The 14,728-nt window shown below is 32.3% G+C and overlaps 1 protein-coding gene across 1 annotated transcript in view; it reads left to right on the forward strand.

Moving 5' to 3' along the window:
• Window positions 1–602: 602 nt before the first annotated feature.
• The window catches only part of LOC145290939 (uncharacterized), a 132,601-nt gene continuing 118,475 nt past the window's right edge, over window positions 603–14,728 (forward strand). The window contains exon 1 of the mRNA XM_080136526.1: window positions 603–764. The gene's annotated coding sequence lies outside the window, so the exon portion shown is untranslated. The remainder of the gene's footprint in view (window positions 765–14,728) is intronic.

The raw sequence follows: 14,728 nt of genomic DNA on the forward strand, positions 1-14,728 counted from the left end.
TTGTAAAAAAAAAAAAAAAAAAAAAAAAAAAAAAAAAAAAAAAACTAAAACGAATTTTTTTTTCTTTTCGGAAATTTTTTGTTTCTTTAAACAAAACAAACAAAAAAATACAATCGAATATTTTTAAATTCTCGTTCATGTTTTATTATTATAATAATTATTTTAACTGTACATTCAGTAACTTTTAAATTCAGCCAGTACTACTTTAGTAAGAGTGAGGAAAACTTGTGCTTGTGCGGTGACTGAAAATAATGCTAAATAATACTAATACTATACCATTTTTTTGAAATGGCCTTTTCCCTGTTCACTAGGTTCTGTGCAGTTCTAGGAGGTCCATCCTCCCAAGATTTGCCTTCTGTCTTTGAAGGCGTTATTTTATTGCTGATCGCCTGAGGCGCCTCTCCCGGGGAATACCGACGGGGTTGCGGAATCATTTTTATTTTTTTTTTTTTTCAGGCCAGAATGCTTCTCCTTTAGGGGATTAGCTCTTCAATCCCACTTTTCAACACTTATGTCACATTTCATCGTTGACTATTTTTAATTTTTTTTTTTAAGTTATCTTCCCCTTTTTTAAAAGTTAGTTCCGGTCTGTGTCGCTACGCGGCGCTTTGTTTCAGTAATCGAATAGCGTTGGCGGCGGCAGCCATGTTGGACGCTATGAGATTTTTAGCTACACCAATAGTATAATTGATGCGACGGATATACGTGTGTGAATCTTATTTCACTCGTTTACTTATTGTTTAGACCTTTATTCTTGGTTTCTGGTGAGTATATACATATATTTTAATATGGTATCCAGTTTTTCTTCCTTAGTTCAATCTCCCTCTTCTCCAAAGCAAAATGGATAAATAAACATCTGAAGTCAAAATCCCAACCACTGACACGGGATTAAACAAAAATCAACCCAAAAGTCGGCGATTAGCAATCGCCATTCCTTTATGTATCAATGTTCTTAATTACTTAACAAAAGTAAAAATAAAATATTTACCCTCTCCTTACGATAAATTCTTTTAAATCTGTTCGAGTTCACCGACGAAAGAAATCCTATTTTTAAGGTTCATTCTGTTCTTTTCTAATGTCGTCTCCTTCAAAAAATATTGTTTTTCTTTGACTTAAAATCACATATAAACCAGGACACTGGACTTTGTCCCATAAACTTTAATTCTAGTCAGAAATTATTTTTCAATTTAACAGAAAGCTTTAAAATTACTTTCGAATTTCTTTCGTGCAAAAAAAAAAAAAAAAAAAGCCGTGGTAGCCATTATATATATTGATAAAAAAAAAAAAAATCTTCGACACGATGTTTACGTAGTCACTTCAATATTCGAAAATAATTTTGCAAACTTTGAATTGTCGATTCGAAAAGCATTTTTCGATTAGAATTAAAAGTTAATAGATAAAAATTTAGTATTAGAGTTCAGTTTTGCTCAAAAACAAACAAAAAAAAATGAGTCGCTGTTTTAGAAAACTTTTGTGTACGTTTTAGCGTCCCAAATTTTCTGTTCAAAAAAACAATTATATACGCTATTTTGATGTGTAGGTTTTAAAATTACATTGCAATTTACGATGTAACAAATATTCATAAAGATTGAACTAAGTATGTTTCGCTCTGTAATATTAGAGAAAAGTATGATCTCGTAAATCACGTGTTTTTTTTTTTTTTCTGTACTCCAAACAAGGCATATTGCCACTTGGACGCAAAAGGCTACTTATTAGGACCATGCCTAAGAAAGATTAAGATGCATAATCAGTACAGATTGGGAAGCAGGCAACAGGAAGAGAATTTCAAAGCCTATCTCGTTCTAGGGAATAAGCTATTTGAGTAGAAAACTTTGACATTTAGAGATCTCAACATCGAAAGAGTGTGATTTTGTTGCTAAGCGGGTTTGTCGGAGATATGTATGTCGAGGGGGGCACAAGTGAAAGGAGTTCATCAGACCACATCCCATTAAAACAGGCACAGGGATGCAACATTGCGTCGATGGGACGGGGAGTTGAGCTTAGTTGACAAAGTGGGACCTATTAGATTGCAGACTTTTTTATTTTTTTTTTTATTTTTGGACCCTATCCAAGAGGGACAGTAGTGGTAGATGCAAGCCACACGTGGCAACAATGCTCCATACATGGGCGAATATAGATGTACAGGATACTCTCGGGTGTGAGCAGCTTTCTAGCACGATAGAGGGAGCCCACCTTCCTTGCAGCAGCCTTGGCGATGTCCTCAATGTATTTGTATTTATTTCAGTTCATATTTTCTGTGAATGTTAAGCCGAGGGGTTTGAAAGAAGAATTCTCAGGTAGGGTGTTATTTGTCATGGATATCGGTGGTGGAAGAGTTTTTTTTTTGTAATTGTTAAGAGAGTAGCTTAATCTTACTAGCATTTACATCCCCCATTCGGTCTGGAGGTCATTTTCTAATGGTTTAGCCATTGTCTTGGATTTGTGTACATCCGTTCTTCCCTCATGCATGTTATAGAGCGTTGTATCATCAGCAAATATACTCATCTCGAACTCAATATTATCAATATATCAATAATAGTGACCCAAGGATCGACCCCTGAGGCAGTGAGGCAGTGGAGGCACTCCCACATTGTTATGCTGTTTGGAACGGCCATCAATGGCAAACCTGGATGGGCCTATTGTCTAAAAAGAATCTAATTATATTTAGTATACGCCCAATACATGATTTTATTTTCATTAGCAGCCCTTCATGCCAGACTTTTTTTTTTTTTTTTTTTAAAGCCTTGAATATATCGAGGGCTACAGCCCTTGCTTCACCCGCCTTATCCAGTGCATGCATCATGGTATATGCGTTCAGAGATGACTGTACTGGAAAGGAAGTTTCATCCACAACTAAAGCATATAATAAACACGTTCTTTTAAAAGTGTTTGCATTTAATCTATATTAAATTAAATATTTATGGAGGTTTCTACTTTGTCACCTCCTATTGTAGTTTTAATACTACTAAATGTATTATATAGAATGACGTCTTTTTGAAAAGAGCATTTGGGACCCAGAAAACGTATATAGTGCACGTGCACGATTGCTGAAGTTTTAAAAAATATCGATCAACATTTATGATTCTCATGAAGGGGGAACGTTTTTAAATAAATATCCTCCACTGTTAAAAAAAAAAAAAAAAGAATTTTCAAGTAGTTTGTAGCGTTATTGTCTCAACCACGAGGTGTTTAATCATAATGAAAAAATACATCTGCCTCGTACTCTATTGGTGGCTTAACAATAGACTGCGCCGTGCGCCACAGCCTAAGGTATTGTTTTTTCCATTCGTTTATAAGCACACCACACAGTAACCATACTACTTGACTTTTTAGTTTTAGTCACATTTAGGCTGCCTATAAACCCTATTTTGATTTTGAGCGATTATCGAGACTTATCATATGACCGTCTTATGTTAGCCATTTTTTTATGTTTTTATTTTATTTTAACTTAAGACCCGGCTCTTCGTGAGTTTCGAAAAAAAAAACGCTTTAAAATAAGTTAAAACACACAAAAAACCTATCCAGTTAGGTAAAAGATAAGCTTGTCTTTGGTAATATTTGTTTGTTCGTTGTTGCCTATAATGTAAAATGCTCAGAATAACATATCTTGCCTTTGGTAACATTTATTTGTGGCATATATATTTTCATCCCCTCTCCCTTTATTTTTGTTTTGTTAGTTAAAAATACCCATCGACTGTAAAATCCGTATTGGTGCCTTTCCACTGCACTACGTCCGAGGTGGAGTTAGGGTTAGTCATTTGGATTAATTTTTTTTTCTTCGTACATCCGTTTGCGCATGCGCCATGCGGTACATTATTCCACATCCGTTTTCGCGGTGACATTATCTTTTTTTTTTTTTTAAATTCTTTTACGTTAAGTTCTTTTTTTTCCTCGAAAACAAAAGCATTTTTGGTGCTTATACACTTGTTACCACGCTATTTTTTAAATACTATTTTCAAGTTAAGTTAAGGTTTTACGATATCTTTTGTATTAAATTAAGTGAAAGTAGAGAAAGAAAACACCCCCCCCCCCATGTTAAAAATTGCTTTCTAAATAACCTAATTTCAGCACGGTAACAAAAGTGTATAAGTACCACTTTTTTTTTTTATATGTAAGTCACCACTTATCAAGGCTCGGAAGCCACTCGGGATAAGGGTTATTGCGTCTACAGTAATCAATGGAATAGTATCGTAGTAATCGTTAGTATTAGAGATTTGATAAAGTGTTTTACTTAAGGGGGCGGTTCATCAGGAATTTGTTTATGTTGGACTTGAAGACATCCAAGTTGTGGTCAGGTAGGAAACAGGCAGACGGAAGAGTTCCACAGCTTCTAAGAAAGAAGCTTTGTTCATGGAATCTACGTTTTGGTTTTGGCACAGTTAAAGCATGGGGAAAACTTTTGACAGTGATTTCAGCTAGACATAAATGCGCGTTTTTCAGCTTTTCTTTTTTCCGACAATTATCATAGATTAGACTTAAATATATTAGCAGAAAAAAAAGAAGTAAATGTTACCTTACACAACAACAGAACACCGACCACTCTAATTTTTTTTTTTTTTTTTTTTTTTTTTTTAGAGGTAATCGAGGTCGCTGACAACGAATCTGATAATCAAACCCGCCGCAAATTTACCGTTTGTATGGTATAAACCCCTGGACCTTGGGACTATTTTGTGCCATTTCACCGCCTTCGGTAGTGTTTTTCTTACAAGTACGTTCGCGTGCTAACGGGCGTAGTGAACTTCACTACTAGTGAAGTAAGTGTCTTATCACATCGCGTAGGAATCTTTCAAATAAGAAAGTTAAGAAAAATGTGTTTCATTTTTTTTTTTTTTTTTTTCGTCTTACGTAGTTTTTAATACTATTTAAGTTGATCCAAAAAATAAAGTTTTCACGAGCGGACCGGACCAAACACATTTTTATGTTTTTTGTTCTTTTTTTTTGGGGGGGGGGGGAATATTCCATTAACAGGTGCTTCTTCTGCAGTTTAATTAACCATTTTTCCGTAGGGAACGTGCCGACATTTACCATTTCACAAAAATTATGTTTACGTTGGGTGGGTGGGGGGCGGTGGTGATGCTGCCTAACGTAAACATAATTTTTGTGAAATGGTAAATGTCGGGGCGTTACTTACAGAAAAATGGTTAATTCAACTGCAAAAGCACCTGTTAAACTACACAACTCCTATAATTGAATACCCCCACCCCCAAAAAATACGAAAAATATAAAAATGTTTGGTTATGTTTTTGTAAACCTCTCGTGAAAACTTTTTTTTTTTTTTTTTTTAGATCAATTAAAAACTAAGTAAGACAAAATAAATAAATAAACCACTTTTTTAACTTTATTTGAAATGACCGCTTGAAGATTCCGGCATGCCAAGATTCCTACGCGATGTGATAAGACACTTCACGTACGTGTAAGAAAAACACTACCGAAGGCGGTGAAATGGCACAAAATAGTCCCAAGGTCCAGGGGTTCATACCATACAAACGGTTAGTTTGCGGCGGGTTTGATTATCAGTGATTATAGAGTGGTCGGTGTTCTGTTGTTGATTAAGGTAACATTTACCAAAAAAAATAATGACTTAAGAAGGGGGGTTGGTTCACTTTCTCGTTATAACATCATTACTCCCTGACATTGTCCATTTCTTTACTAACGTGATCGGTGAGGCTCCCTTACAAGAAACGGTAAAAAAAATAAAAAAATAAAAAAATAAGCAAAAAAATTTTGGCGTCAGGCAAATTATGGAAAATTTTGGCACTTCTGTACCACAGTTTCCTATTAGCAACAGGGACAAGTTATTGACCCTATTGTTTGAATGAGAAATGCTCTCTACCGACCGTTCTGTGAACCTCAAATATAAACGAGTGTTTCCAAGAACGCAAAAATATATAACGAAATAACACAAAAATATAGAAAAAGCGAAACATTTATTGTATAAAAAATGTAATTTTAATGTTTTAATATTTCTTTTAAATGAGTGATTTATAAGTGAAAATAAATGTTAAAAACATGAAACTTTTTTTTTTTTTTAAATTATTTGGGTGTTTTTCCCTGTACGATTGTATAAAATGTAGCAACATATTTTTTTTTTTTTTCGCAGTAAGATTGTATAAAAATATATCAAAATATAATTTTAGTTTGTCAATGTAGTAAAATATAATCTTAATATAGAAGTTTTTATTTATTTATTTAATATTGTTTTTTCAATGAGTAAATTTCGGTGAAACCTTTTTGGAATATTGTTTTTACAGTTACAAGGGATAGTTCCCTTATTTGTGCAAAAATCCCTTCTAAGGGATTGTCTTTAAATTTCTGCTGCCACATAAATTCCGCTAAGTAGGATTCCTCCATGAATGTGTGGGTTCCACACTCAGCCTTGTTACGTCTTTTTGCATGCTGCCACATGTTCTCCACATGGTTTATTACACCTTTTGACGGGTCAACAAAGTTATATCTGTGATTGATCCGCGAATGATGGAATCCTTCCAATTCTAGCCTATCATATGTGTACCAACAATCAGACACAGTGGTGGTACCAGGTTGCACATATTCTTTTATTATTGGAATTAGTGTGGCAGCATCTCTGGACAGTACAGTTACTAAAGTCTGATTTGGTGGAAAGGGGTGCACCATGGAAATAGATGAAAAAACAACACAGGACGTGTCGAGCGACAATTGTAGGGTTTTGGTGGCTATGGAGTTGACACCAAACCAGGCTTTTTATCGCAAAATGACAAGTTTCGACCAATTATTCCGCTGGCCTTCGTCAGGTGGTGAACCAATAATATAAACAATACACCATTCGGTATGGTTGCAAGATCTAGCACTTGCACAAAATCTTCATGCACTCAAGGTTTTTGATATGTACTGCTTTTTGATGCATCCTATATATCCGTCTCTCCAACCAAATCCTAAGATGCAACACCAGCATTATGGGGACTTTTCTTAAAAGGAGACTTTGCTGGTTTTGGGAGCCTCAATTGCACTTGTCGATTGGAAGAAGCGCAAAAGTAATCAACTGAAGATTTGCATAGAAACAGTGAACACGGATATGAAGCTGATGCCCCCCCCCCATTTTTTGTATTTAATGTTATAATCAAGAATGGTTGAAACACATCAAGAACTCAGCGGCTGATCAGCAGGGGTGGACTACCTTGACATGAGATGCTGTGAAATCATTCAAAGCTAGCTTAACCCATACCTGGTGAATGCTGATACACTTGATAAAAATGTCTAACAGGCATTGGATACTATTTCTAATTGATACAATGTAAAAAAGCAAATTAAAAATTAGTAATCCATATCATCTAAAATGTGTAAACAAAAAAAAAAAAAAAAAAAATTCCTATTCCACAGTTGAACAATTTTTTAAATTTTTTTCTTAAAAAAAGAAAACCTGGGTTGTAGTTTGTTTATTACAACCTTTATTTTTATAGTCACAAATATCACTTATGGTTGCAAAATTGTTGACCTTGAAAGTTAAAGCATGAAAATATTTGTGTCCTAATTTATGTGTAAGTTAAAATGGATGCTTTATATTACAATCCTCATTTAAAAAAAACAAAAACTTTGACTTGTGCGAACTAGACAAGTGTTATGTCAAGCGTTTTTGAAAGGTTTTAAAATCTTTCAATCATACCAGTCATTTTGATTGCTATATGATCTGTTTGTGTTGTACAACCTTTAAGGTTAGTGTTTGATCAAGAAAATTCATTTTCATCCTTGAGTAAATTCTAGAAACTTCCAAAGCAAAATAGTCATTGAGTAATCTCACTGGTCGTATTACAAATTCTTTTTGCTCCCCCAAAAAACTTGAAACTGAAAACATTTTTATTAAAATTTGGAATAATACTTGTCTACACAATAACAATTTTGCATAGTATCAAATTAGGAAACTAAATGATTGACAAAACTTCTCAAAAGACAATTTCATTTTTAAGAACAATTTAAATAGGAATTTCAGTGAATCAGAACATGTGAGTTGAAGTCTATGTTGGTGTCAGATAAAACAAATTCTATTTTTCTTAAAGAAAATCTATTTCATAAAGTAATATATATTTTATAATACTAAAAACACGTTAAAAACAGTGAAACAATGTTTTATTTTAATGTAAAAAAGAATAATTCATTTTTTTTTTTTATCTGACACTTTTTGCTGTGGACTTTGAGTAACCTGTTTTTCTGATTCACTGAAATTTGTTTTTAAACTAGGAAAACTTGTTTTTCAATTATTTGCTATGAAGGCAACATGCTTAAAAACACTTGATAGCTTTTTTTATAAAAGTGCTTGTTCAAGTTTACAATATCTTTACTATTATGAGTCACTATTCCAAATTTTGTGCGAGAAGTGAGGTATTTATTGAACCATGCTCTTTCACATAGTCGATTGAAAGTAGATGCTGCTCTATCTATGCGCGTTTGTAGCTCCTGTTCAATGGATACTCCCTTGTTGATGTTGGATCCAAGATACACAGAGTTCTCGACAGTCTTTAGTTCGTGGCCATTGATGGTGATTGGTGATGCATCACCCTGGTGCATCAGGACTGTCTTCTTCACACTGATTACCAGTGCGAACTTTGCACAAGCAGTGCTCAATTTGTCAAGCAGCCGCTGGAGTCCACTTGCGGAGTGCGAGACCAATGCAGCATCGTCTGCAAACAGCAGCTCAAGTATTAGGACTCTTCGAATCTTGGTTTTGGCGCGTAGGCGAGCCAAGTTAAAAAGTTTTCCGTCAGAGCGAGTATGAAGGAACACACTGTCTTCGTTCTCGCTCGTGATTTCCAAAAACGTGGTGCAGAAGAACTGACAAGAAAATGCCAAACAGTGTGGGAACCAACACACAACCTTGCTTGACTTCACTGCACATAGGGAAGTTGTCAGACATGTCACCTTCGAAGAAGACTGCGGCGGTCATGTTGTCATGGAGCAATCTTGTCAAACTAAGAAGAGTTGGACAGCCCAACTTTTGTAGGATGGCAAACAGACCATCTCTACTGACCATGTCAAAAGCTTTCGTGAGGTCCACAAATGCAATATGGAGAGGTCTACGTTGTTCTCAGCATTTTTCCTGGATTTGACACACTGAAAATATGTCCGTGGTTGAGCACCCGCTGCGGAAGCTGCATTGCGATTCTGGATAAAAACGGTTTGTAATCTGCTGGAGACTTGGAAGGAGCTCTCTGGCAAAGGGAAGGTTGTACAACACAAACAGATCGTATAGCAATCAAAATGACTGGTATGATTGAAAGATTTTAAAACCTTTGCCACTTCCGATTTAGCAATGGATGCAACAGCAAAGACGTAATTTTTTTTTTTTTTTATGTTCTTTTCCTTTGCGGTATGGGTTCGAGCCTGCCTGCCAACTATCACTTTTTTTTTTTTTTTTTGTCCAACACACTTCCAAACACCCGGGCAATGCCGGGCACCCTGGCTAGTCAGAAATATACTCAAAAAAGTAATTCTATTTTTAAAAAAATTCAAAGTACTTAATTGTAACAAAAAAATATCAATATTTAATTCAGAAGTTATTCACATTGGATTAGTTATTACTATGAATTTAACAGTTGGGATTATTTAATCTGTTTTGGTAAAGACGTAGATTATTCCATTTTGGAGATTGGATTAGTTTGAAAAAAAAAAAAACCCTTTCAAATATGAAACAAGATGTTTAAATACTTCATTTCATTGCTTAGTGATCAAATTTAAGATGTATTTATAATTTTGCTGCTCATGATTTGAAAAGTTATTTATCCAATATGTTTCAATGTATGCTTAATACTAAACAGCTATTAAAATGGCTAAAATTGACTAGATATTTAAGTTAACTTTCAATTTCATTGAAATCAAAAATTCAGATTTAGTATTAGTAATATTTTTCTTTCCTCCCCCCACCTTTTTATTGTTGCTTGAATAAAAGTTAATATTTTATTCCTTTGATGGAATTATTGGATCTGAAATATTTTATCTAAAGAATAGGATAAAAAATATAATTTAAGAATAATTACTGTTAAATTATTTTTCACTCCAAATAAGTCATTGTTTCAGCTAATTAGTGTTTTCAGTATTTAAAATTGATTTGTCTAATATATTTTAGAAAATGATCTGAATGAACATTAATATTTTAATTTTTATCCAATTGTGATTATAAATAGCATGATTTTTAAAATAAAAATCAGTTAAAATTTTATTTAATTTAAAAACAATGTAAGAATAAGTTTAAGTTTCAAAATTCTATCAAGCTTACTTATTCAAAAATTTAAAAGTTAACAAAACTAAGTTTATGTGATTTAAATTTCAGTATTTTGTAAGTTCAATCGATTTTATTGCAAAATCAATCTTTAAAAATGTATAATCCTTGATTCCAAAAGTGGAAATATTTTATTTGATTAATAATTTAATGATCAAGTCTTTAAACCAAAAGAAAAAAGCTTGCACTTCTGAACTCTTCTTATTGATATATTTATGTAGTTATTAGATTTAAATTTCAACAGTGAGATTTAGAAAAATATCCCTTCATTGAATTATCTTTCCAACATCCAAAAATGTAAATAATTTTGTGCAAGAAGGGATGATGATCAATATAGGGACTCTCAGGCAATGCTGGGTAGGTACACTTAGTTTTTATATGATTGGAATAATTTTGTAAACTTAATAAATAAAACAAAATTTCAGAATTTTGGGGATGAGGATTATTTGGACTATTATCAATCAGATGTAAGCTATGACCTTTAGATGCAATGTACCATACTCGGAATCTTTCTGTTAAATTGGAAATATGTGGCATAATGGATATAAGTGCTAAATAATAATCAATTATGGAAGTTGAAGGTTCCATCTTCAGTGCAGTCATGGCAGACGGAGTGAGAGCAAGTAAGCTATTCCCATAAATTAAAGAGTTCTGTTCGAAATTTTGCACAGTTGTCATGTTTGACAGAAAGATTCCCGAGTTGGACAAGATGCTCCTGAAGAAGGTCAGAGGTTATATCAGTTGAAACGTGAGATTAAAGTTGAAGATGAGAACAGTAATCCTAAAGTTATCCTTTTGGATTTTCAAAGTCTGATCCAAATAACATTTAACCTGACAAATCAAACTTTGCTTCTGACTTTGCTTTCATCTGTTATAATTGTACTATATTATTGGCAGTATAACAATGTTACAATTTATTTAAAATATTATTCAGTCTGGCCCCCCCCCCTTTGCCTAAAAATAAATATTTCTTGCATTTCGATCCACTTATAATTAGCAAATGTGTTCCAAACTTCATAATGATCCGTAAATTAGTTTAGGATTAAATCATGTGCATACAAATATACCAACATAACTAACTTTATAAAAATAGATATAATTAAAAAAAAAACTTAACACTTTATTGCAGTTTCACAGTAGACCTGATTTTCAGATCCATATTATTATCCCACAAGTTCTTTTACATTTGAATGCAAATTTAAAAAAAATCATTTGGTTCTATTCTGATTTTTCATAATTTAATTTTTCATATTTAATAACTACAAACTCAAGAACAATCAAAATGTTCTATTCTAAAATAGACAATCGTTTCAGCTGAAAAATAGCAATAGATAATATAAAAATGCATTTTAGTAAGCGCTAAATTCCTGTGCACAGACAAAAACAAAATTGATGCTGAAACTCTAGACACCCATAAATCAACTCTGATGTGGGTGTTTTTTTAACAAGTTTTTACAAACTGAAAAGAATCTTGCTTGTTACTTGAAACGTTATTTGTATTCAATGATAATTACAAAATGGACATACATTAACAAAATATAGAGGTTCTCTTTACTATTTGAAAGAGCGATTTCATGCAGACATTTGTGGAGGTTAGACACAAGGTTAAATGTGGGTTTGATGAAAGTGTTTCTGCAGAACAAACTGGATTACAACTTGGCACAACCAGATTTTCAGTCGGTGTCGTTTCCACTTCATAATGACTCTTACATAAAAGTTGAAAATATCCAGTTTTCAAAAAGTTCTTTATTAACAAATACATGTATCAAACAGAAAATGTTTGTTTGCATAATATTTTTGAATCCAAAATGCTTTAAAAACAACTTTAAGAATTTTGTTTTTTTTTAATCTTATCAATGTATACATCTGGAGTTTCTGCTTCAATTTATGAAATTTGATTTTTACTTTTGTAATTTGAAGTCAAATGTAAACACTTAGGAATTAGAACCTTTTATTTAATCTATTTTTTTTTAAGCTTATATAAAAGCTGTAAAAAAAATAGATTAAATAAAAGGTTCTAATTCTTAAGTGTTTAAGAAAGATATCAGAAGTAACTAGTGTAATATTTTTTAATCATATTTTGAAAATATTCTCGTTTCATGAATGAATATTTACAATTTTTTTTTTCTGAACTAATGTACTGATGTCTGTGAATAATTGAAAACTCAGATTTAGATTATCTAATTAAAAAAAAAAAACATCTTATTTCTAATATTTCTTCAGTCTGGTATAAATGGTCCATTTGGAATGGCTAAAGTGAGAATAGTTTCCTCAATGAAAATTGAATTTCTCATGTAAAAAATAGCCATTTTAGTTTTTCTTTCTATTCTACCACTTGTAATGAAGTGCTTGTAGGAACATGGCTACTAGTGGTGATGGGAGGGTCTACTTTTGAGTCAACACTTTCCCATGATACCTCCCTCCCAATCTACACTCCTTTTGTCAACATGTGATACAAGCAAAGTAAGAGACCCCCCCCTCCTTTATACAATGTTTTATTCTGATAAATTGTATTTAAATTTTATGGCACTAAACTGTTTATTTGCAGCAAACACGGCTCCTTTTTTATGCTTTAGAAACTGCGCAATTATTTAAAACAACTGAAATTATCTTTTCAGTCTTTATTTCACTGAATCTGATTGCAAACACTCATTTGCTGAGTCAATCTTTAAATGAAAACATTTGATTCTTACTCTTGCCTTGGAAATCTTGGAAATTAAATTTCTTTTAAAAAAAAGTTCTCTGCATAATTAAAGCAAACATTTTTGAAAGTTTTTTTTTTTTAAATTTTTTTTTTTTTTTAAAATTGGTCAAATCTTGTAGATTTCAAACATGGAAACTTGATTTTCTATTTTATGTTTTCAATGTTATTAATTGAATTTTGAAAAGTATAATATTAATTCAATAAACAGAATCTGATATTTTAAACATTTAGTTATCGATTTATACATTCAGTTCTATTTTTACGTTCACTAAAATTTTCTACATCTGCATGTGTTTTCCTCCTTCACAAGTTTGCAGAGAAATAATTCAAAATATATAAAATGCAATATTTTAAGATATACAACATTTTTACTTAACCCTGTTACCACTTCCCAGGATTTGGAACAGTGATTGGATATTGGGAAGCATAAACATTGTGTTGGCTTTGTTTTTTAGTGGGTCAAACTCTTTCCTCAGAGGTACAGTAGATCAGTTACCACTTCCCTTCTTGGGCTCTACCAAATCATCGCAAAGGTTTGGGATGCACTATGTTCAAGATTTTTTTACCTTCCGTAGCAGAAATATTGAGGGATTTTGCTGGTTTAATATTTTGCCATATAGAAAATTTAATTGCAGAAAAAAATAGAAAAGTGAAATCCTGTTAGTATTGGGATGTATTGATAAATCAAGATCTGAAACCAATTTAAGATTGACAAAAAACAAATAAAATTATGGAATCGAAAAGTAAAAAAATAATTGTTGCAATATGTGACTGAGAGGTTTACAAAATTGTTTAAAAATATTATATAAGCTGAAACCTAATTTAAATATTTGGTCAATAGTTAATAAAAGTAATTCAATGTAAGTAATGATGTGAAAAGAAAATATACAATGACATAAAAAATGAGTGAAGAACTGTATTCAAAAGTTATAACAATGACTAATTTCATATGGAAAGCAAAATTTTATGACTGTTCTTGAATTTGCTCTGAATAAGTATCAAATAAATTTGCACAATATAGAAACAGGTGTAGAGTAACAGCTAATGACAGGGGATTATATATGTTGATCTGGAGAAAGGTGTGAAAAAGAGCTTGTTTATATTGGTTAAAAGAGTAAGAGTAACCATGGGTAAGACTGAGGATAATATCAAATATTTGTGCTTGGTGGCTGTAACCTGTAGAAGGCATTTTAATTTCTATTACAAATTAAATTTTGATTATATTGGCTCTCAGGCTCTAATAGATAACATTAAAACCTATTTTCTTTAATTTAACCATGCATTTTAATGGACCCTGTAAGTCAAGAATAATATAGATATAATAGGATCTAAAATGTTTGTGGGAAAAGATTTTGTCATTGTGGGTCCTTATTTTAATTGCATTGATTCAGCACTATACATTTTTTAAACTTTCGATTTAATACTTTTTACTCTCAAATACCAATATTTTATCAATAAAGAAAATATTTAATTTTTGTATATCCTTTGATATATAATTCTTGTATATTGTTGTCTGTCCCTCTCGTGAGGATTGGAGTGAAGTTATCTTGATTATTTTCTCAGATTAAACTAATTTAGATAAGTACAATTTACTTTTTAGAGTGTCGCAATGACCAAGGGTTTATTGGATATCTGAAGGAAATACAAAAGAGTGTTATTTACATGGCACAAACGTGCATATCAAGCAAAATGAATAGTAGTTCTCTACGCCCCCCCAAGTCTTTGGTACTGTAAGTGGCGAAGACTGAGTGGAGATAAAATGCACTTAAATGTGCCTA

This window comes from Euprymna scolopes, chromosome 2, assembly GCF_053919585.1.
Source record: "Euprymna scolopes isolate OS-2025 chromosome 2, ASM5391958v1, whole genome shotgun sequence".
In the NCBI taxonomy this organism is placed as follows: Eukaryota; Metazoa; Mollusca; class Cephalopoda; order Sepiida; family Sepiolidae; genus Euprymna; species Euprymna scolopes.